The sequence below is a fragment of the Pelophylax lessonae genome (assembly GCF_965119305.1).
Source record: "Pelophylax lessonae genome assembly, chromosome: 6".
In the NCBI taxonomy this organism is placed as follows: domain Eukaryota; kingdom Metazoa; phylum Chordata; class Amphibia; order Anura; family Ranidae; genus Pelophylax; species Pelophylax lessonae.
The window spans coordinates 253,714,963-253,737,264 of NC_138773.1; positions in this window are offsets into that span (position 1 = coordinate 253,714,963).

The window sequence follows — 22,302 nt, forward strand, 5'->3', positions numbered from 1 at the left end:
TCTATGTGTTACTGCATCTTCTGCCAATACTCCCATATTTTTGGGCACTCCCACCATAAATGTGTCATAGTGCCCATTGTTTTGCAGCCTTTCCAACACAGTGGGGATTTCTCTGATTGATATTTCTTTAACAGGTGTTATATACCATCTTACAAGGCACTTATAGTTCATTTCTATTACATTTATATCTGCTGAGAAACTATATACAGCTCTCAGTATTTTATCTACTTGCTGCTCTGTTAAATTTGTTCCCAATTCCCTTTACCATTTTCTAATGAATGGAGGTATTTTTGGCTCCACCAGCCCCGCGTCAGTATCTTATATATCTGTGCTATACAATGTTTCACGTTCACTTGTGAGTTGCACAGCTGATCCAATGGATTTAAAGCCCCGTACACACGCACAGATTGTTGGCCGTAAATTGTCGGCCAACGTCCGATCGGCCGATTGTAGGCTTGTTAGTATGATGCTTCTGACAACCAACTGCGAATTTTTGGCTGAAAAAAATCTGGTGTGCTTGCTATAAAGCTTTTGTTGGCCAACAACAGAACGGTCGATTGTTCGTCAGTCAGTACAGATTTCGGCAGACAAAAATCAGATGAGCAAGACTGGGCATGCTCAGAGAAGAAAAAACACACGGAAAGTCAACCATCACATGACATCACTTCTGAAGTTGGTTTTTGTTGGCCAACAAAAGTCCAGTGCAAGTCTAGAGCACATTTCAACCAACAAACAACACTGGACAAAAGACGGCCGATCGGTCGGCCAACAATCGGTGCGTGTGTACGAGGCTCAAGTCTTTTTCTGATCTGATAGGCTGTGTTAGTGATGTCACAAAATGTTTTAACTGCAAATACCTCCATTCGTTCAATTTCCTTATTTCACCTCTATGTTTTCATTCCTAAAATTAACATAGCTTTCCACTCTTTTAGCTGTATGTTCCTAATCCAATCTCCAAATTGTGCCGTTTTACCTGGTAAAATAAATTTGTGTCCAATAATGAAATTAAAGGTGAATTCTATTCTCATTTTGCTTGCCTGTGTATTTTATCACATACCCTAAATACATTTCTAGTTAGTCCATGTGCATTTACACCTAACATGCTGTATTTATATGGAATCCAAATATTCCTATTTAAATGTGTCTCACTCAGTGTATTTTCAATCCCCACCCATCTTTTGTCACTTTTTTTCTTAGTCCATTCTACCATTCGTGCTAATATTATGGTATCATAATATCTTTTAATATCTATTGCTGCTAACCCCCAATGTGCTTTGTCTTTACTCAACACCGAGAGCTGTATTCTCAGTTTCTTGTTCTGGCATATGCACTTTGAACTCATTGTTTTTAGTGTTTTAAAGTATATATGGGGTAATTCTATTGGCAACATTTGGAATTTATATAGGATTTTTGGTAGTATTACCATATTTACTATATTTATCCATCCTATCCAGGAGATTGGTCTTATAGCTATTATTTGTAAATCCAAACCTATTCTTGTTTAATAGTGGAATATAATTTGTTTGGTACAACTTTCCTACAGAAGGTGTTACTTTTATCCCTAAATATTTTAGATCTGACTTTGCCCATGTAAAAGGGGATTCTCTCTGTAAAGCTTGCTCTTCTTTTTTACTCAAGCCTATATTTAAGATCTCAGACTTTTCTGGGTTGATTTTCAGGTTAGACAACTCTCCATATCTTTTTACCTCTTTTATAAAATTTGGTAATGTTGTTCTAGGATTTGTTATATAGAACAGGACATCATCGGCATATGCTGCTATTTTATGTTCCTCCTCTCTCATCCTCATCCCTCCTATATCTGGACTATTTTGTATAGTTGCCAATAATGGTTCCAGTGACAATAAAAATAAGAAGGAGGAGAGCGGGCACCCCCTGTCTTGTTCCATTGAACATTTCAAATATAGGCGATAAGCTCCCTTTAACTTTCACTGATGCCGTAGGATGATTGTAAAGTGTTTTAATCCACCTCATCATCCTGGTTCTAACTCCCATACTTTCTATTGTGCTCATCATAAATCCCCAGTCTACTCTGTCAAAGCTTTTTTTGGCATCTATCGACAGAAGTAGAGCTGGGGATCTGCCAGCTCTCAATTTATTCAATAAAGGTATTGTTCTTATTCCATTATTGTTTCCTTCCCTCCCTGGAATAAACCCTGTCTGATCTGTGTGGATCCAATCAGGCATCAGTTCTTTCAACCTGGTGGATAGTACTTTTGCATATAGTTTTGTATCAGTGTCTAATAATGCTATAGGTCTATAGCTTGAGCACAAGGTTGCATCTTTCCCTTCTTTGGGTATTATATGTAACATGTGCCTGCAGTGATTCCTTCCTCGTTTCTATGCCCTCTCCGTGTCTATACATAAAGATTCTAAATTTTGGCACTAATTGCTCTTTAAACTTGTTATAATAATAAATCTTGAGCCCTTCCGGTCCTGGGCTCTTACCTGTTGCTATAGTTTTAAGTGCTAAATTTATCTCCTGTTGGTATTGGCTCTTCTAAGATCTCCTTACTGACATTTTAGGTAGGTTTGCTTCCTTTAACCTCCCTGGCGGTATGATTCTTTCGGATTTTAGGTGCTGAAAGCGGTACCATTATTTTGCATGTAATTCTTAAGAATGAGCAGCCCAAACCAACTATTTACATATGATTTTTTTTTCTGTGCGCTCTTCTTTATAACATCTCGGGTATGATAAAGTTTGAAACACAAAATTATAAATTATAATATAATAAAAACTATAAATAAGTTAAAGTATGTATGTATGTATGCATACATATATATATATATATATATATACACGTGTATATATATATATATATATATATACATATACACGTATATATATATATATATATATATATATACATATATATACAGTATATACACATATATATATATATATATATATATATATATATATAAAAAGTACAGTAAAACTGCAGGAAAGGGCACTGGGGGGGGGGGGGGCAAACTAATGTGAATTTATTTTATTTTGAATTGTATCAGTGTGTTTGGTGTGTTTTACATTTGAATTTTCCGCCGGTTCCAACCCCCTGGGAACGTCACGTCGCAGGAGACGGAAGCCGGGGCACACAGAGGATCGGGAGGAAGCTCCGCCGCCACACACCGCCGGGATACAGCGATGGATCCAGGTGACAAGGTAAGTAACCCCTCTACCAGGATCCAGCGATCTTCCTAGCGGTACCCCGAGTGTGGCTCGGGTTACGGCTTTTGGCACTGAAATTTAACCCCGAGCCACACTCGGGAATACCGCTAGGAAGGTTAAATAATCTTGCATTCTTGTGTTCTTCTTAACTCCTCCTCTTGTACACTTTTTTTTCTCACTGCATATGGGCCCTATAGTAGCCTTGAAACACTTTAGCTATTTCAGTTGTATGTACTAACTCCCCTTTTCCATTTTTAATTTTCCCAATTAAATTTATCTATTTTCTATTTTTTAATATTCTTGCAAGGTATTTTCCTGGTTTATTTCCCCATTTATATCTATCTTTAATTACTCTGTTGAAAACCTTTCTTGTTTCTTGTTTGATTAGATCTTTTAACTCATCTCTTTTTAAATCTAGTATTCTTGCAAGGTATTTTCCTGGTTTATTTCCCCATTTATATCTATCTTTAATTACTCTGTTGAAAACCTTTCTTGTTTCTTGTTTGATTAGATCTTTTAACTCATCTCTTTTTAAATCTAGGGCATGCTGTGTTTCTATGTCCAACTTCTTTTTGTGTCGTTGTTCTGATTCATATTAATCTATTCATATCTCTTATAGGGATAGACCGAACAGCCCCCTGTTCGGTTTGTACCAGAACATCTCGAACAGGGAAAAAGTTCTAGCGAACTTGCGAACTCTATTAAAGTCTATGGGACACGAACATGAAAAATCAAAAGTCCTCATTTTAAAGGCTTATATGTAAGTTATTGCCATTACAAAATGTGGATAATGCCCTGGGGGACATGTATCAATGCAAAAAGTTTTTTTAAAACAATTGTTTTTAAAGGAGCAGTGATTTTAATGATGCTTAAAGAGAGACAATATAAATTTAACATTCCTTTAAATATAGTGCCTGGGGGGTCCCCTTAGTCTGCCTGTAAAGTGGCATGTATAGAGCCTGCTGCAGCAATTACTTCCAGTAATACAGATTATAAAAATTAAGAAAAAAAGCAGCGTAGGGTCCCCCCCTAAAGTCCTTCAGGTCTGGTATGGATTTTAAGGGGAACACCATGCCAAACTTAAAAAAGAAAACGGCATGAGGTCCCCCCCAGAATCCATACCAGACCCTTATCCGAGCATACAGCCTGGTAGGTCAGAAAAGATGAGGGGAAGAGCGAGTGCCCCCCTTGAACCATACCAGGCCACAGCCCCTCAACATGAGGAGGGAGTGCTCTGGGGCGGGGGGGGCTCTGCTCTGCTCATGATGATGGGGACAAGGGCCTCTTCCCAACAACCCTGGGCTATGGTTATCGGGGTCTGTGGGTGGGGGGCTAATCAGAATCTGGAAGCTCCCTTTAACAAATGGGCCCCCAGGTCCCGGCTCCCCCCTTCGTACCCCTACCCATTCACCAAAAAAGTGTACAAAAAAAATAAACACACAAGTTTTTGATAAGTCCTTTATTCAAAAATAAAAATATAAAAATAGTGTCCCTCTGATGTAAATCCATCATCAATCATGCTTCCCACCGCACCCACCGACCCGAAAAAAAAAAAGAAAAAAGCTCCGCTCTTGGTGAACATTTCCCATGGACTGCCTATTTGCGGTTTGACAGTTCTTATATAGAGAATGGGCGGGGCCACATCAGTGACTCCACCAGGTGCCCCCGCCCCCTCGTGACATCACAGACCGGTGCATGCTGGGTCGGTGATGTCATGAGGGGTGAGGCTGCCGGGTGACATCATTGGTGCGGGCCCGCCTATTCCCTATATAAAAACGGTCAAACCATGAATAAACAGTCTACGGGAAGCGTTCACCGAGAGCAAAGCTCTTTTCTTTTTCTTTTTTTCGGGTCAGCAGGTGGCGTGATTGACGATGGATTTATTTTTAAATAAAGGACTTGTCAAAAACTGTCTTTTGTGTGTTATTTTTTTGTACACTTTTTTGGTAAATGGGAAGGGGTATGATGTACCGGATACCCATTCACATAGGGGGCTGGAATCTGGGGGGCCCCTTGTTAAAGGGGGCTTTCAGATTCTAATAAGCCCCCCACACACAGACCCCCACAACCACAGCCCAGGGTTGTCAGGAAGAGGTCCTTGTCCTTATCAACATGGGTACTTGCCCCCATGTTGAGGGCAAGTGGCCTGGTATGGTTCAGGAGGGGTGGGCCCTCAGTTGTCCCCCCCTTTCCTGGCTTGCCAGGCTGCATGCTCAGATAAAGGACTGGTAAGGATTTTGGGGGGGATCCCACACCATTTTTTTTTTAATTTTGGCATGGAGTCCCCCTTAAAATCTATACCAGACCCAAAGTGCCTTGTATGGATTTTGGCGGGGACCCCATGCCTTTTTTTAAAAAAAACTTTGTCGTGGAGTTTCCCTTTGAATCTATACCAAACCCAAAGGGCCTAATGTAGGTTTTAGGGCGGATCCCACACAGCTTTTTTTCCTTATTCTGTCATGGGGTTCCGCTTAAAAGCCATACAAAACCCAAAGGGTCCCACCAAGCTGTTTTTACTCCAATTTTTTTTTTTTACATTTTCTTTTTACAATTTTTTTTGTTAAATTCAGCTCTCAGCAGGGAAGCCTTAACAACCTATTGTTGTTAAACGAACGTCCCACTAAGTGCCCAGAAAGTTCAGGTGTTAGGTGAGTGCCTGAATGGGCGATGTTTAGGCCAGACTTATGCTCGGCCCTAACTGTTCACCCATCCCTAGTGGTGTCTGAACACTGTAACCCCTCACACTTACTCTGGCTGGCCACAGGAACGGGCCCTGCTGTTAAAAATTATTTAAAGAAAATTAAAATTACATGCACCTGTCAAACAGGTGCAGAAAAATTGTGTGGGTAACCCCTAGCAGTAAGGCCTCATGCACACAGGGTGCTAGAAAAAAACGAGCTGCAGAGCTACTACCAACGCCAGGAAAAAGCAGCTATAAAAACGTGCTTTTAGTAACTTTTTCTATTGGTGTTAATGCATGTTTAGCCACGTTAGCTTCTAGCAGTGTTTTTTTGCCTCTATTCAAAATTAATGGTTCCATATAAGCCGTCTTTGATACGGCTTTAAGCTTATTGGTTTGAATAGAAGTCGCATTCAAGTCGGATCATGATGATTCGACTTGTGGTGCGACTTGCACTCTGAGGATCTTGAGGGAGAACTCCACGGCCCTCTACCCCCGCTTGCTCCAGCGTTTTTTTGTGGCTGTGGGGAAGATTTACAGCAGCCTCCGCTACTCGCCTTGTGTATCTGGGAAAGGATCCAAGATGGCAACTGGCTCCAGTTCCACACACACAGGGAAGGTGCCGCTGCAGTCACAACCACAGAGAAATAAAGTGAAGCCCCCTGGCCCAGGGGAACGCAGCATGGACTCCCCCAAAGCTACTTCCTCCTCAGGTGAGCTGGCTGACTTTTTCACTCAGGTGAGCTGGCTGAGTTTGGCCGCAATCTTGCCATCCCTAATCCACCCTGCCCAAGCTGGCTTCACTCAGGGGAGGTCGGCTACCTCAAATATTAGGAAGGTACTGACTGCCTTGGAATATGCCAAGGCCAATCCAGCCGCGGATGCTGCCATTGTCACAGTAGACGCTGAAAAAGCTTTCGATAATGTCAGTTTCCGCTGGCTGGATATGGTCCTTCTCAAAATGGGATTTGCAGGCCCTTTCCTTCATTTAATTCGGGAAATGTACCTATCACCCACTGCACAAGTGGTGGTGGCCGGCCTCACCTCAGCAGTATTTCAACTACACAAGGGCACCAGGCAGGGCTGCCCTCTCTCCCCTCTCCTGTTTAACGTAGCTATTGAACCGATCTCCAGAGTTTTATCTTTCCACCCTGACCTTAAGGGCATCCTGGTGGGTGACCAACAACTACGTAGGCGCTATTTGCTGACGACGTACTAATTTTCACGTCCGATCCCCCTCATGATTTGCCTTTAATCCAAACCCTCTTTGACACTTTCAGATCCTGCTCAGGGTTACGCATTAATTTCTCGAAAAGTGAAGTACTACCCTTGTATTCCTCTCACCGCCCACATTGGGCATCTTGCTCCACGTTCAGTATAGTTCACTCTCACATCAAATACCTTGGCATTAAAATTGGAAAACATCCTTCTTCCCTGTACTCCCTAAATTTCACTACGGTGGTGGATAAAATCATTGCCGAACTTCACAATTGGCAGAAACTGCCCCTCTCCTTCAGGGGCCGATGTCACCTTTTCAAGATGGCCAGCTTTCCGAAACTGCTTTACCCCATGCAAACGCTACCTCTCCTATTGAAACACAGTGACATCCAGCGCCTTAACAGAGCAGTTACACAATTCATTTGGCAAGGTAGGCGTCCTCGTATTGCTTTGCGCAGACTCTACCTTCCAAAGGACCGGGGGGGGGGGGTGAGCCTTCCTGATATACGATTGTATAACATAACCTGTCTTCTCCGCGGAGCCCTAGATTGGATCTCTAAACGCTCTAGTTACACTAACTATGGTCTAGAATCTCAAATGGTTCGACCCTATGACCTGGTGGCCCTGCTGCACTGTAGGAATAGAGACATCCCCCAAGACATCCGCCACAACCTCCTGTTCACAGACACAGTGATCGCTTGGAGGGAGGTTCGGAGAAAGTTGGGAATCCCTCACAGGATCTCCAGGTTCCTGCCCATTCAATGTCATCCTCTTTTCCCCCAGGGGCAGCAGGGCCAGATATTTACTCAATGGGCGGCATGGGGTGTAACAATGTTTTCTCACCTATATGATTGCGAAATGGTTCGGCCGTTGTCTTTTACAGACTTGGGCACCAAGTATGGAATACCACAGAGCCACTATTTGTATTTACAACAATGTGTCAGTTTTATATGTTCCATGGAAATACCGAGAGCTGCCCGTTTTAAGTACTCTGTCTTGGACTCATGGGTGGCGAGGGGAGCTCACAAAATATCGCACATCTACCCTTGCCAGGAACTATATGCCCCAATAGCGTCACAGGTAGCTACTATATGGAATTCTATCTTCTCTTCTCCCACAACCAATACCAGGATATTGCAAGGATACAATGATACCTGCCTATTCGTGCACAACAAATTTTGGAGGGAGCAGCAACTTAAAATTGTGCATGGTGCCTACATTCCATGCCTCCGATGGTCATCCGCTCCAGCTCATTCTACATGTACTTTTTGTGGTCAACAGCTGCCCTCCCTGATCCATAAGCTGTGGTCATGTGCGAAGGTATCAGCCTTTTGGGACGCGGTCCTATGCTACGTTTCTCAAATTGTGGATCTTACTCTGCCTAAAGATGTTTACTTCCTCCTACTTTGGGGACGTGCATGCTGCCATCTCCGCCTTGCCCCACCGCCAAAAATCACTGTTACGACAGCACACACCTTGGCTCTTGAGTGCTCTGATGATAGCCAGACAGGTGATACTCAAACATTGGATGGACACTAGTCCCCCTACTCTGCGGGAAGTCAAAGGGGAATTGCGCGTGCTCCTTAGGAGGGACTTGGTTGACTTCCACCAACTTAGATCCACCTCTCCAACAAAGTTCCTACGGAAATGGACTGCCTACCTGCGAAACGAGGGCACTTTCTCCACAATTTCACAGCTTATATGCCCCCGTGACGTTCCACAATCCTTAAGAGTGTTGGGCCCTTGAGGCCAGCCATTTACAACTTGTATAGAGCTAGTACTTACAGTGAAATGATGGGTTTCTAATATTGAATCGATCAAACATATGACTCACCAGGTTGACAATACGGGGATTCATTATCCCCTGTGATGTACCAGTTGTTTTTGGATAAGTTGATAATATGCTATCCCCCCCTCCTCCCCACACCCCCCCACCCTCTACCTCCTTTCCACCCTTTACCTTCTCCCCTCCTCCTCCCCTTCCCCCCTGTCCCCGCCTTCCCTCCCCCTGGTCCCCCTCTTTCCTCTATTATTACACCCTCTCCCTCTCCCGCCTCTCCCCATCTTCAGCCCTTTCCATGTCATTCCCTCCCCACTGTACAGTTTAAGGAAAAAATTTCTCCAGGTTTTCTGTATTGGAATGTTTTACCTTCTAGTGACCATGTACCTGGAGGGGTTGACACAAGTCTCTTGAGGTACAATCTTTGGGTTCCACCGACCCATATTTGTTGTTCTCTTTCACTTGTTATATGACCCTGCTCGAAAGTTTCTTGTATTATGGTTTGTCAATCTTCAATAAAATATTGTCAAAAAAAAAAAAAAACATTTCACCACAAAAATATAAATGGTGATGTATAACTGATAAGACAACAGATGCATCACATCTCTATCAAAAGTAGGTACCTAAAAAAAGTATATGCCCAAAGATGTTGGGGGGTAAGTTTCCCCTTTAACCACTTTACCACCGGAGGATTTTGCTGTCTTACGTCCAGGCCACTTTTTGCGATTCGGCACTGTGCGACTTTAACTGACAATTGCGCGGTCGTGCGACGCTGTACCCAAACAAAATTTATGTCCTTTTTTTCCCCACAAACAGAGCTTTCTTTTGGTGGTATTTGATCACCTGTGCGATTTTTACTTTTTGCGCTATAAACAAAAACAGAGCGTAAATTTTGAAAAAATAACAATATTTTTCACATTTTTTTATAAGAAATTCCCCCCCAAAAAAATTTAAAAATCTAAATGTTTTAAAATTTTTGGCCAATTTGTTTTCTGCTACCTATGTTTGGTAAAAAAAATCACAATAAGCGTATTTTGATTGGTTTGCACAAAAGTTATTGCGTTTACTAACTATGGGAAAGATTTCTGTCATTTTTGGTGTTTTTTTTTTTAACGAGTAATGGCGGTGATCTGCAATTTTTTTTTGCGGGACTGCGACATTGCGGCAGACAGATCGTACCCTTGACTGACATTTTTGACACTTTTGGTGGTACCAGTGACATTTCTACAGTAATCAGTGCTATAAATATGCACTGTTACTGTAAAAATGACACTGGCAGGGAAAGGGTTAATTTTATTGGAGAGGGAGGGGTTAATGTATGCCTGGTGCTTACCGACGTGTGTGGGGGGAGGTGACTGAGTGACACAGGGACAGATCGCATGTTCAGCTATGCTGAATCTGCAATCTGTCACTGTTTGTCACTTAGGAGATCCGCCCGCTGTGTTTACACAAGCGGGCGGATCTCCAGACTCGATTCCCCAACGATCGGTGAAGAGCGGAGGCGATCGCCGCTGTTCCTCCCCTGGCCCGACTCCCACTGTGACTGAAAACCGCGGGAGCGAGCCTCCGGCGGCGCGCAAGTGCCACCTACAAGGGGAGGAGTCCAGCGACGTAGGTCTACGTCGCTGGACGGAATCGAGCCACTTTGCCTCAGTACAGTCCCAGTGACTGGTCGGCAAGTGGTTAAATAACCTTACTCCCTAAGAGATTACTACTATATTTTCAATAATGAATGAATCAGTGTCCATCTGTAAATATGAAGAAGTCAAAGACCTCAATCACTTTCCTTACCTAGACATTGCTTCTCCACTGTTTGTCCCTCCTTGCTTTTTGAGGGAGCCTTCATTCTCCCCCTGTCCTCCGAGACAGAGCATTGCTCTTTCCTAAATCTCCCGCCTCCAGTCACACCAACTGCAGCAGGCACCGTCCCGGGCTCATGCATGATGTCACCAGTAAGTTCCGCCCACCCTCACTTCCTGTTTCTCCCCTCCAGGAATTAAGTGTTGCGAGTGCCTGTGTTCTGCCTGTCTCTCACCTTGTGACACCGCTGTTGGAGGGAGGAGAGAGTAAAACCTTCTCTCTAGCAGCTGGTGCATCTTCTGCCCTGTGCTCTGTTCTCCAGCTGCCTAATGCCTCGTACACACGCAACGATTATCATCCGACCGATCGTCCGACTTTTGTCCAAGTTGTGTTTTGTTGGTTGGAATGTGCCTAGACTGCCAACAAATTTTCTCAGCCAACAAAAATCTACTTCAGAAGTGATGTCATGTGCTGCTTTACTTTCCGTGTGTTTTTTCTTCTCTGAGCATGCCCAGTCTTGCTCATCAGATTTTTGTCTGCCAAATTTGTACTGACTGACAGAAAATCGGCCATTGTGTTGACGGCCAACAAAAATTTTAAAGCCTGCACACCAGATTTTTTTCGGCCGAAAAGTCTGAGTCGGTTTCGAAAGCATCATACTAACAAGCCGAAAATCAGCCGATCGGACGTTGGCCGAAAATTCCCGGCCAATTATCGATGCGTGTGTACGAGGCTTTAGACGGCAGCATGATTACTCCTCACATGCCGACGGAGAACGGAGCACTGACAAGCTGCCAGCGCCCCCTCCTCCACAAAACAACACAGCGCCCAGGGCAAGAGCTCCTCTCGCCCCTGCCTTGTACTGGCCCTGGCTGGAAGAATGGTACTTTCATCTATAAGTGAATGTCCGCTTTAATGTCTGGTATTATTATCAGTATTTCCAGTAATCTTCCAGGACAGCATTCCTATATCCCACTCATTGTTTTACTATTGGCATTAAATTAGTTTCTCTCCCTTACTTGGTGGTGGTTCCATCAATTGGGGAAAAACTGAAGGGTTAGAGGTTTGGAGGGTCTTTTACCTACTTGCCTGCTTGTGTTTTCAGTAGATTGAGGAACCAATCATTTTCCACGTGACTGTCCTTGAAGATTACTGGAAAGACCACTACAAGTACCTAGTGATAAAATTTTCTCTGAAAATAGGAACATCTCTGCTAATGCAGGGGAATTGCCAGGTATAATATCTGTCTTATGTAGTGATGTCGCAAACCTAAAATTCGCCGTTCGCGAACGGCGAACGCGAACATCGGCAAATGTTCGCGAACCGGGCGAACCGCCATAGACTTTAATAGGCAGGCGAATTTTAAAACCCACAGGGACTCTTTCTGGCCACAATAGTAATGGAAAAGTTGTTTCAAGGGGACAAACTACTGGACTGTGGCATGCCGGAGAGGGATCACACAAAAAAAAGTTCTTAAAAATTGTAATTTTTTGATAGAGAGCCAATTATTGGAAAAATTTAAAAAAAAATAAAAAATTTCTTTGGATTTAGCATCTGGGGGGGTCTAAAAAGTGTACCTGTGAAGTTTCAGCTCTGTAGCATGTCCAGAACCAGAAAAAAAAATAGAATTAGGGTTAGGGCTAGGGTTAGGGTTAGGGTTAGGGCTAGGGTTAGGTTTAGGGTTTGGGTTATTTTTATGGCTAGGCTTAGAGGGTTAGGGTTAAGGTTAGAGGGTTAGGGTTATGGTTAGAGGGTTAGGGTTAGGTTTAGTGTTAGGGGCTAGGGTTAGGGTTACGGTGAGATACTTAGGGTTAGAGTTAGTAGCCCTACCCCTCTAACTCTAACCCTAAGCACTAAAAATAACCCTAACCTTAGCCCTGACCCTAACCCTAGCCCTAACCTTAGCCCTGACCCTAACCCTAGCCCTAACCCTAACCCTAGCCCTAGCCCTAACCCTAATTCTATTTTTATTCTGGTTCTGGACATGCTACAGAGCTGAAACTTCACAGGTACACTTTTTAGACCCCCCAGACAATAAATCCAAAGAAATTTTTTTTTTTTAATTTTTTTTTTTTTTTTTCAATAATTGGCTCTCTATCAAAAATGACAATTTTTAAGAACTTTTTTTGTGTGAAGTTTCAGCACTGTAGCATGTCTAGAACCAGAAACAAAAGATAATTTTTCAGTAGAGCAGGGACACCTGGACTGTGGCATGCCGGAGGGGGATCCATGGCAAAACGCCCATGGAAAATTACGTAGTTGACGCAGAGTCGGGTTTTGATCCATAAAGGGCATAAATCACCTAACATTCCTAAATTGTTTGGAATAACGTGCTTTAAAACATCCAGTGTGTGAATAAGATCAGGTATGATGTTTTATCGGTCAAGTAGTGTAAGGGTTACGCCCGCTTCACAGTGACAGACCAAACTCTGACAGACCAAACTCCCCGTTTAACAACAGTCAGTCAGTCAGTCCATTTGCACAACCGCAAACTCCCCATTTGCACAAGGTTGGATACCAAGCTAGCCATGTCCCGTTCCTTGTCCTCACTGACATCATTGAAGGTCTCTTCCTCCACCCAGCCACGTACAACACCAAGGGTCCCCGAAAGGTGACAACAAGCCCCCTGGGACGCCTGCTGTGGCTGGTATTCCACCTCCTCAAAGCCACCTTCCTCCTCTGACTTCTCTTCTTCAGACTCCTCTCTCTGCGTTGCCACAGGTCCAGCAATTGACAACGACAAGGCTGCTTCTGGTGGTGATGGGGACCACAACTCTTCCTCTTCATGCTCATCTACAGCCTGATCCAGTACTCTTCGCAGGGCACGCTCCAGAAAAAACGCATATGGGATGAGGTCGATGATGTTGCCTTGGGTTCGACTGACCAGTGACCACCAGGGTTGTCACCTCCGCAAAAGGACGCATAAGCCTACAGCCATTGTTCATGAGCATTCAGTAACGCGGCCAAAAAATACCCAGCTCCGCAGAAAGAATGAAAGAAAATGAATGTTTTTTCTATGAAAAATTATCCTGCGGATCGCTTTTGGTCTGTACACAATGAAGCAACGACCTTATCATCTGGGGTGTGCCAACACAATCCTAGAGGTGATCGCTTCATTGTGATACGCAAGCCCCTTCACCACGACAAGGTAACGATCACGAAGGGGAATTGACACATGTATGTGCCTTTTTTTTTTGTTTTTTTGCAGCCACAGTGTAGCACCAGAGGCCAGAAAACTTAGGCATGTACACATGCATGAAAAAGCAGGTATTGTTGCAGCCGCTGCTGTAGCAGCGGCCTGAAAAATTGAGGTTTTAAGGCAGAAAGTGCACTAAAACATTGCGGCTTGAACCGTAGTTGGTGGCGGAGACGTCATGTAAGTCATCCGGCATGCAGAGAATGATTAAAGACAGCAGCGTGTGGACCATTTTTAGGCCAAGGCATCTCAGTCATCACCAGGCCTTTTTTAGTCAAATGCATCCCCCACTGTCAGTCCCTTCGGGATCCATGCCTCATTCATCTTAATAAACGTGAGGTAATCAAGACTTTTTTGACCTAGGCGACTTCTCTTCTCAGTGACAATACCTCCTGCTGCGCTGAAGGTCCTTTCTGACAGCACACTTGAAGCGGGGCAGGCCAGAAGTTCAATGGCAAATTGGGATAGCTCAGGCCACAGGTCAAGCCTGCACACCCAGTAGTCAAGGGGTTCATCGCTCCTCAGAGTGTCGATATCTGCAGTTAAGGTAAGGTAGTCTGCTACCTGTCGGTCGAGTCGTTCTCTGAGGGTGGACCCCGAAGGGCTGTGGCGATGCATAGGACTAAAAAAGCTCCGCATGTCCTCCATCAACAAGACGTCTGTAAAGTGTCCTGTCCTTGCCGGCGTGGTTGTGGTGGTAGGAGGAGGATTACTTTCACCTCTTCCCCTGTTGGATTCCCGTTGTGCTGTGACATCACCCTTACATGCTATGTAAAGCATACTTTTTAACTTATTTTGTAGCTGCTGCATCCTTTGCGACTGCCGGTAATTGGGTAACATATCACAGACTTTCTGCTTATACCGGGGGTCTAGTAGCGTGGCCACCCAGTACAGGTCGTTCTCCTTCAGCCTTTTTATACGAGGGTCCCTCAACAGGCATGACAGCATGAAAGACCCCATTTGCACAAGGTTGGATGCCGAGCTACTCATGTCCAATTCCTCGTCCTCACTGATGTCATTGAAGGTGTGTTCTTCCCCCCAGCCACGTACAACACCACAGGTACCAGATAGGTGACAACGAGCACCCTGGGATGCCTGCTGTGGTTGGTGTTCCTCCTCCTCAAAGCCACATTCCTCCTCTGACTCCTCTTCCTCACACTCCTCTTCCAGTGTTGCCGCAGGTCCAGCAATCGATGGTAAGGCTGTTTCTGGTGGTGGTGATGTTGACCACAACTCTTCCTCTTCACGCTCATCTACGGCCTGATCCAGCACTCTTCGCAGGGCACGCTCCAGGAAAAAAACATATGGGATGATGTCGCTGATGCCTTCGGTGCGACTCACTAGGTTTGTCACCTCCTCAAAAGGACGCATGAGCCTACAGGCATTGCGCATGAGCGTCCAGTAACGTGGCAAAAAAATACCCAGCTCCGCAGAGGCTGTCCTAGCACCCCTGTCATACAAATACTCGTTGACCACTTTTTCTTGTTGGAGCAGGCGGTCGAACATTAGCAGTGTTGAATTCCAACGTGTCGGGCTGTCGCAAATCAAGCGCCTCACTGGCATGTTGTTTCGCCGCTGAATATCTGCAAAGTGCGCCATGGCCGTGTAGGAACGCCTGAAATGGCCACACACCTTCCTGGCCTGCTTGAGGACGTCCTGTAAGCCTGGGTACTTCTGCACAAAACGTTGCACAATCAGATTCAACACATGTGCCATGCACGGCACATGTGTCAACTTGCCCAAATTCAATGCCGCCAACAAATTGCTGCCGTTGTCACACACCACTTTGCCGATCTCCAGTTGGTGCGGGGTCAGCCACTGATCCACCTGTGCGTTCAGGGCGGACAGTAGTGCTGGTCCGGTGTGACTCTCTGCTTTCAGACAAGTCAACCCCAAGACAGCGTGACACTGTCGTATCCGGCATGTGGAATAGCCCCTGGGGAGCTGGGGGGGTGCAGTTGGTGTGGAGCAAGACGCAACAGCAGAAGAGGACTCAGCCGAGGAGGTTAGCAAAGAGGATGGAGTAGGAGGAGTAGAGGAGGTGGCAGCATGCCTGCCTGCAAGTCGTAGCGGTGTCACCAACTCCTCTGCAGCAGAGCCACGCATTCCATGCTTGACAGCCGCCAGCAGGTTTACCCAATGCGCAGTGTAAGTTATATACCTGCCCTGACCGTGCTTTGCAGACCAGCTATCAGTGGTCAGATGGACCCTTGCCCTAACACTGTGTGCCAGACGGGACATGATTTCCTTTTCCACAATAGAGTACAGGTTGGGGATTGCCTTTTGTGAAAAATAATTTCGGCCGGGTACCTTCCACTGCGGTGTCCCAATAGCGACAAATTTTTTGAAGGCCTCAGACTCCACCAGCTTGTATGGTAAAAGCTGGCGGGCTAAGAGTTCCGACAAGCCAGCTGTCAGACGCCGGGCAAGGGGGTGACTCTGTGAGATTGGCTTCTTACGCTCAAACATTTCCTTGACAGACACCTGACTGTGGGCAGGTGAGCAGGAACTGCTGAAGGTGAGAGGCGGAGGGGCGGGTTGTTGATAGGGGGCATGGAGGACAGCAGTGGTTGACGTGGCTGAAGATGCTGGACCAGGAGGAGGATGGTGGCTTTCAGTTTGTGTGCTGCTTTTACTCATGTGTTGATCCCATAGGCGTTTGTGATGTGAGATCATGTGCCTTCGCAAAGCAGTTGTACCTAGGTGGGTGTTGGACTTCCCACGACTCAGTTTCTTTTGGCACAGGTTACAAATGGCATCGCTGATATCAGAGGCAGACACACAAAAAAAATGCCACACTGCTGAGCTTTGCAAGGACGGCATTCTGGTGGTGGCAACAGCTTGCGTTGATTGGCGTGCTGTCTGGCTGACCCCGGGTGGCGAATCTACATGCTGTCTGACTGCGCCACTAGCTCCTTGCGATGACCTCCTCCCCCTGCTTCCAACTCGTCTCCTCCTCCTCTCTGTCTCCCCATCTGAACTTTCCCCCTCTTCTTCTGCTCTTCGAGCAGGCACCCAGGTGACATCCACAGACACATCGTCATCATCAGCCGCTTCACTTGACAACTCAGCAAAGGCAGCAGCAGCAGGTACAACATCATCATCATCATCATCACAATGTACGTCCAAGTGTATAATGCTGCCTGACTGAGACATATCCCCGTTATCTACATCCTCTGGCACTAATAGTTGCGCATCACTTATTTCTTCCAACTCATGTGAAAATAACTCCTCTGACGGATCAAGTGAAGCAGCTGTGGTGCTAGTGTTGGTGGTGGTGCCGGCGGGCTGGCGAGTGGTAAATTGAGAGGTGCCCGAAGCTGAGCTGGAGGAGGATGGTGCATTAAGGTTCCGAGCGGAAGCTGTAGACGATTGGGTGTCCTGTGTAAGCCAGTCAACTATGGCCTCAGAATTTTTTGAGTTCAGGGTCTGTGGTGGCCTCTGAACACTGGGCATTATTCTAGGGCCTAAGGAAATCACAGCACCACGACCACGACGGCCCTTGCGGGGTGGCCTGCCTCTGCCTGTCATTTTTTTTTAATGTGTTGTTACTGTTGTACTATGAGTGCAAGCTGCTGTGCCACCTTATATATCAGTGGTGGGTGGGCAGTGGCACAGTACACTCTCTGTGGACCTGACAACAATCACTGGCACCCAGGCAACTGCAATTTAAAAAAAATATATATTTTTTTTTACTTTGCAAGCTGCTGTGCCACCTTATATATATCAGTGGTGGGTGGGCAGTGGCACAGTACACTCTCTGTGGACCTGACAGCAGTCACTGGCACCCAGGCAACTGCAATTTAAAAAATATATATATATTTTTTTACTTTGCAAGCTGCTGTGCCACCTTATATATCAGTGGTGGGTGGGCAGTGGCACAGTACACTCTCTGTGGACCTGACAGCAGTCACTGGCACCCAGGCAACTGCAATTTAAAAAAATATATATATTTTTTTTACTTTGCAAGCTGCTGTGCCACCTTATATATCAGTGGTGGGTGGGCAGTGGCACAGTACACTCTCTGTGGACCTGGCAGCAGTCACTGGCACCCAGGCAACTGCAATTTAAAAAAATATATATATTTTTTTACTTTGCAAGCTGCTGTGCCACCTTATATATCAGTGGTGGGTGGGCACACAGTGGCACTGCAGTGGGCACAGTACACTCTGTGGACCTGACAGTCACTGGCAGCCCAGGCAACTGCAATAATAAAAAATATTTTTTTTTTTCAATTTATTGCAACAAGATGCTGTGCCACCGTATATATATCAGTGGTGGGCAGTGCACTGCAGTGGGTACAGTGCACTCTGTGGACCTGACACAGCACTCACTGCAATTATGACAGAGGAAAAAAAAAAATATTTTTTAAAATGCCAGGTACTGTGCCTGTGCCACCCGAAATGAGTGTGGTGTGCACACAGTACAGTCTGTGGTAGGTCTGTGGCCTCTCACACACAGCGGGCAGGCAACTGCAGTCACAGTGTACAATATATATATATATATATATATATATATATATATATATATATATATATATATATATATATATATATATATAGAAAAAAATCTATTACCTTACCAGCCCTTAAAAGGGCTTTTGGGGACGCTAAATATATATATATGTATATATATAAATAAAAAAAAAAACCTCAATTACCAGCCCTTAAAAGGGCTTTTGGGGACACTAGATAGATAGATATATATATATATATATAAGAAGAAACAACTCAATTACCAGCCCTTAAAAGGGTTTTTGGGGACGCTAGATATATATATATATAAAAATTACACAAATACCAGCCCTTAGAAGGGCTTTTTGGGGTGCTGTCCTTACAGCAGTAGTGGACCAAGAACACTGCAAGACCAGGAACACTGACTAACTGTCCCTAGCTTAAAAGCAGCAGCAGCAGCAGCAGCAGCTCTCCCTACTCTCACTACACACACTGCTTCAGAATGATCTAAGATGGATGCTGCCCTTGCTTATTTATAGGAGGTGGGAGGGTGTGGGAGGGAGGTATGCTGATTGGCTGGAAATGTGTCTGCTGACTGTGAGGTTCAGGGTCAAAGTTTGCCTCAATGATGTATTATGGGGGGCGGACCGAACATCGCATATGTTCGCCCGCAGCGTCGAACGCGAACATGCGAAGTTCGCCGGGAACTGTTCGCCGGCGAACAGTTCTATACATCTCTAGTCTTATGTAGTAAGCAGTATAGATAGTAAATTCAATGTTTTTTTATCTCTAAATTATGAAATCAAAACGAAACAAATATTTTTGTGGGTTTTAACGTAGAATTTTATTGAAAAATTAAAACTGCATTGCATATTATTTTAATAGTTAAACATTTCTTTTTAAGTCACAGGATAGCAAGAGTTCATTGATCACACCACAACCATATCTCTCACTTACCACACATACTTTGCCCTGACAGAACCAAATATGGCAGTGTAACTATTGCTACGATCCCTGACGTTCCTCCTGAGACAACATGGACTTCTGTATGTTATCAGCCTGTAAGAGTGCCTTTGTCTACATGGATACTCTGCGTTTTCCAACACATTGGTTTAAATGCCAAAAAGGAGCAAGTTTGTTACCCTGACTAGTCATTAGTGGAAATTCTGGTATTTTTCTGTGGTTGTACCACAGTTATTGCCAAGCCCAACGTTTTCTTCTGTAAAGAGACACATACAACTTGTAAGGTTGAAATTAGGCAAGTTCTACGTTTCACAAAAAGTATTTTCCTCAGAAATTAGTATACAAATGGATCTAATACTTAACTTATTCGTAAAGGCAACGGTTTTCTTTTATTTACAGATAGAGTGGAGAGGGATTATAACACCTGATGGTTTTTATTGCTGTCTGTGACCCGTTAGGGAGATTTAGTGCCCATTCACACTACCGCGACTTGTCAGGCGTCTGGTCAGCCTGACAAGTCGCGGTCCATGCAGTGCTACAGGAACCGTTCTAATAGGAGCAACACAAGTCGCTCCGACTTAAAAAGTAGTTCCTGTACTACTTCGGGGGCGACATCAGAGCGACTTGCATTGATATTCATTATATGAAGTCCGTGTAAGTCGCGCCGAAGTCGCGGTGCACGCGACTTCACAGGTCGTCCCCGAAGTCGTGCCGCGGTAGTGTGAACCGGCACTTACACCCTCTTTTTGACCTGTTTACCGTTATCACCGAGAGAAATTGTGAAAGAAAACCCTAAATTCTGGGTTGTCACTAGAACAGTAATAGAGGGGAAATCTTCCAATAAGGACACTAGTTATGGTGACCTTGGGGACAACCAAGGACTCCCTTACTTTGGAGGGATTTCTTCTCACTTCCTATTTTGGCTATAGCACAAGAAGTTTATGGGAAATCTCCCTTATGGGATCTAGCTGGCAAAAGAAACCTGGTAGGGGTTATAACTGTCCCTTACTCTAACCTAAAAAAAAAAAAAAAAAAAAGATTTTGCCTTTAGTTCTACTTTAATATGTGCTCAAGAAACCAATAGACTCATTGTGTGTGAGTTAGGAAGTCAGCTTTATTTGTTTTAAGCCCATAGGTGTACAACAGCTAACAAGAGGGGGCATTATTAGGAACAAGAATGGTTTCTGGGCTATGCCGAGACATACAAGCATTCAGCTGAAAGCGGTATTAAACCCCAAACCAAAAATGTAATATATTGCAGCTTACCAATCATTAGATGCAGTGGCTGCATCAGTTTTTAGTAACACACCCTCTGTATAAGAGTGTCTCCACTCTGGATGAAGAGGCACAGGGGCACCTTTGAACAACAGAATTGTCAGTCTGGGGAGAGGGGAGTGTTAGATATACTAGCTGATTTAGATACACTAACAAATTGAAGCTAAACTCCAGCTCACACTGAAGTTACACAAGCTGTTACAGGAAACAGTTTTGTTTCTTTTTGGGTAAATGTTATACATGGATAAATAAAAGATGGTCATTGTAAGCACCCCTGCCAATGGTAAATGGTTTGTCTTAACACTCTTAACTCATACATTTGGCAGGAAAGCTTGTTCTGCAGAAAACCTACAGACTTACTGGCAGGATCACCAAGTGAAAAGAAAAGAAAGAAAACCTAAAAGAATAAACAAATGCAGCCATCACATCTAAGAATTAGTAAGCTGCAATATAATACATTTTTGCTTTTGGATTTAATACCAATTATAGGCTAAAGCCTTTTACTGTTTTATAAGAAAAATATTTAATAAATTATATATTAAAGGAAATGTGTACTGTAAGAAATATAGGGGCATCTTTTAAGCCTGTCTGAGTTTTATGAATGCACCATATATGACATGTTGGTCAGTATTTGTGTCATCTTGACATTAGCAACCAATCATTTTGGACGCAATGGTCAACAGAAGTTCTTCCTATAGGCAATGTGGGGCCAACATTTGTACATTTTTAATTGTTCAGTAGGAACCACTATGGTAATATTACAGGTTTAAATAGATATAAGCCCACAATGGCTGCTGCTTCTAGAGCTTGTAGATGATACATATACATAGAAAAGTATAAGCAGCCAGGATCTGGGCAGACTGTGGGGTTTTGGTGGATCTTTGATGATCTGTACAAATCTCCACACATTTCCATTTGGACTCATGGCCCTCAACTTGCCACCTCCCTTCGCCCCAACTACCCAAGGGTGTCCATAATTGAACCCTCTTCAAAACTGGGGGTCTGTAATACATTAAGGCAAAAATAATAGTGCAGTAAACCATAACAAGTAATCAAGGTTCAATATGATTACACTAAACTGAAATCTGAATGGCTTCTTTGGGTTACTGCACATTACACATCATTACAGCTCTTTAAACTGATTTATCGAATAAGCAAGCATATTTTAGCACCCCACCAATGATAACAACTTTCTAAAATACTTGTATATATTTTTTTTGATTTTGCTTCTTTATCATCAATTAAATAACTGTTACAGACTGATCAACCCACTTAAACAAAAAAAATCCTATTGTATTTCTTTTTTTCTACATTGGCACTTAATCTGTACAAGTTTTATAGTTTATATGTAAAGAACCACTGTGTGCTTTCATCTAACAGGAAAGTATTACTGAGCTCTGTATGAGTGAGAATGTAACAAATCATTTTGACAAGATACAAAACGACTGACACACGATTGTCACAACCAGTGAAACTTCAGGAGACATTTGACACTTGTAGATTTACAACACACAACGCAGTTTGATGTGAGGAAGGCTAGGTAATGGGAAAACCGGGTGATCGCGTATCGCTCCATTAATATTGTTTATAACCGGCTGATAAGAACAGTAGGAATGGCAATCAAAAGACTGTACCAAAATTTAGTTTGGATTTATACGTATTGCCCATTGAGAAAAAATTAATAAAAAGGGTGGCAAAAATGAATGTTACGATGAAAATGAAATTATTCTCCATTAGTCTTTATTAGAG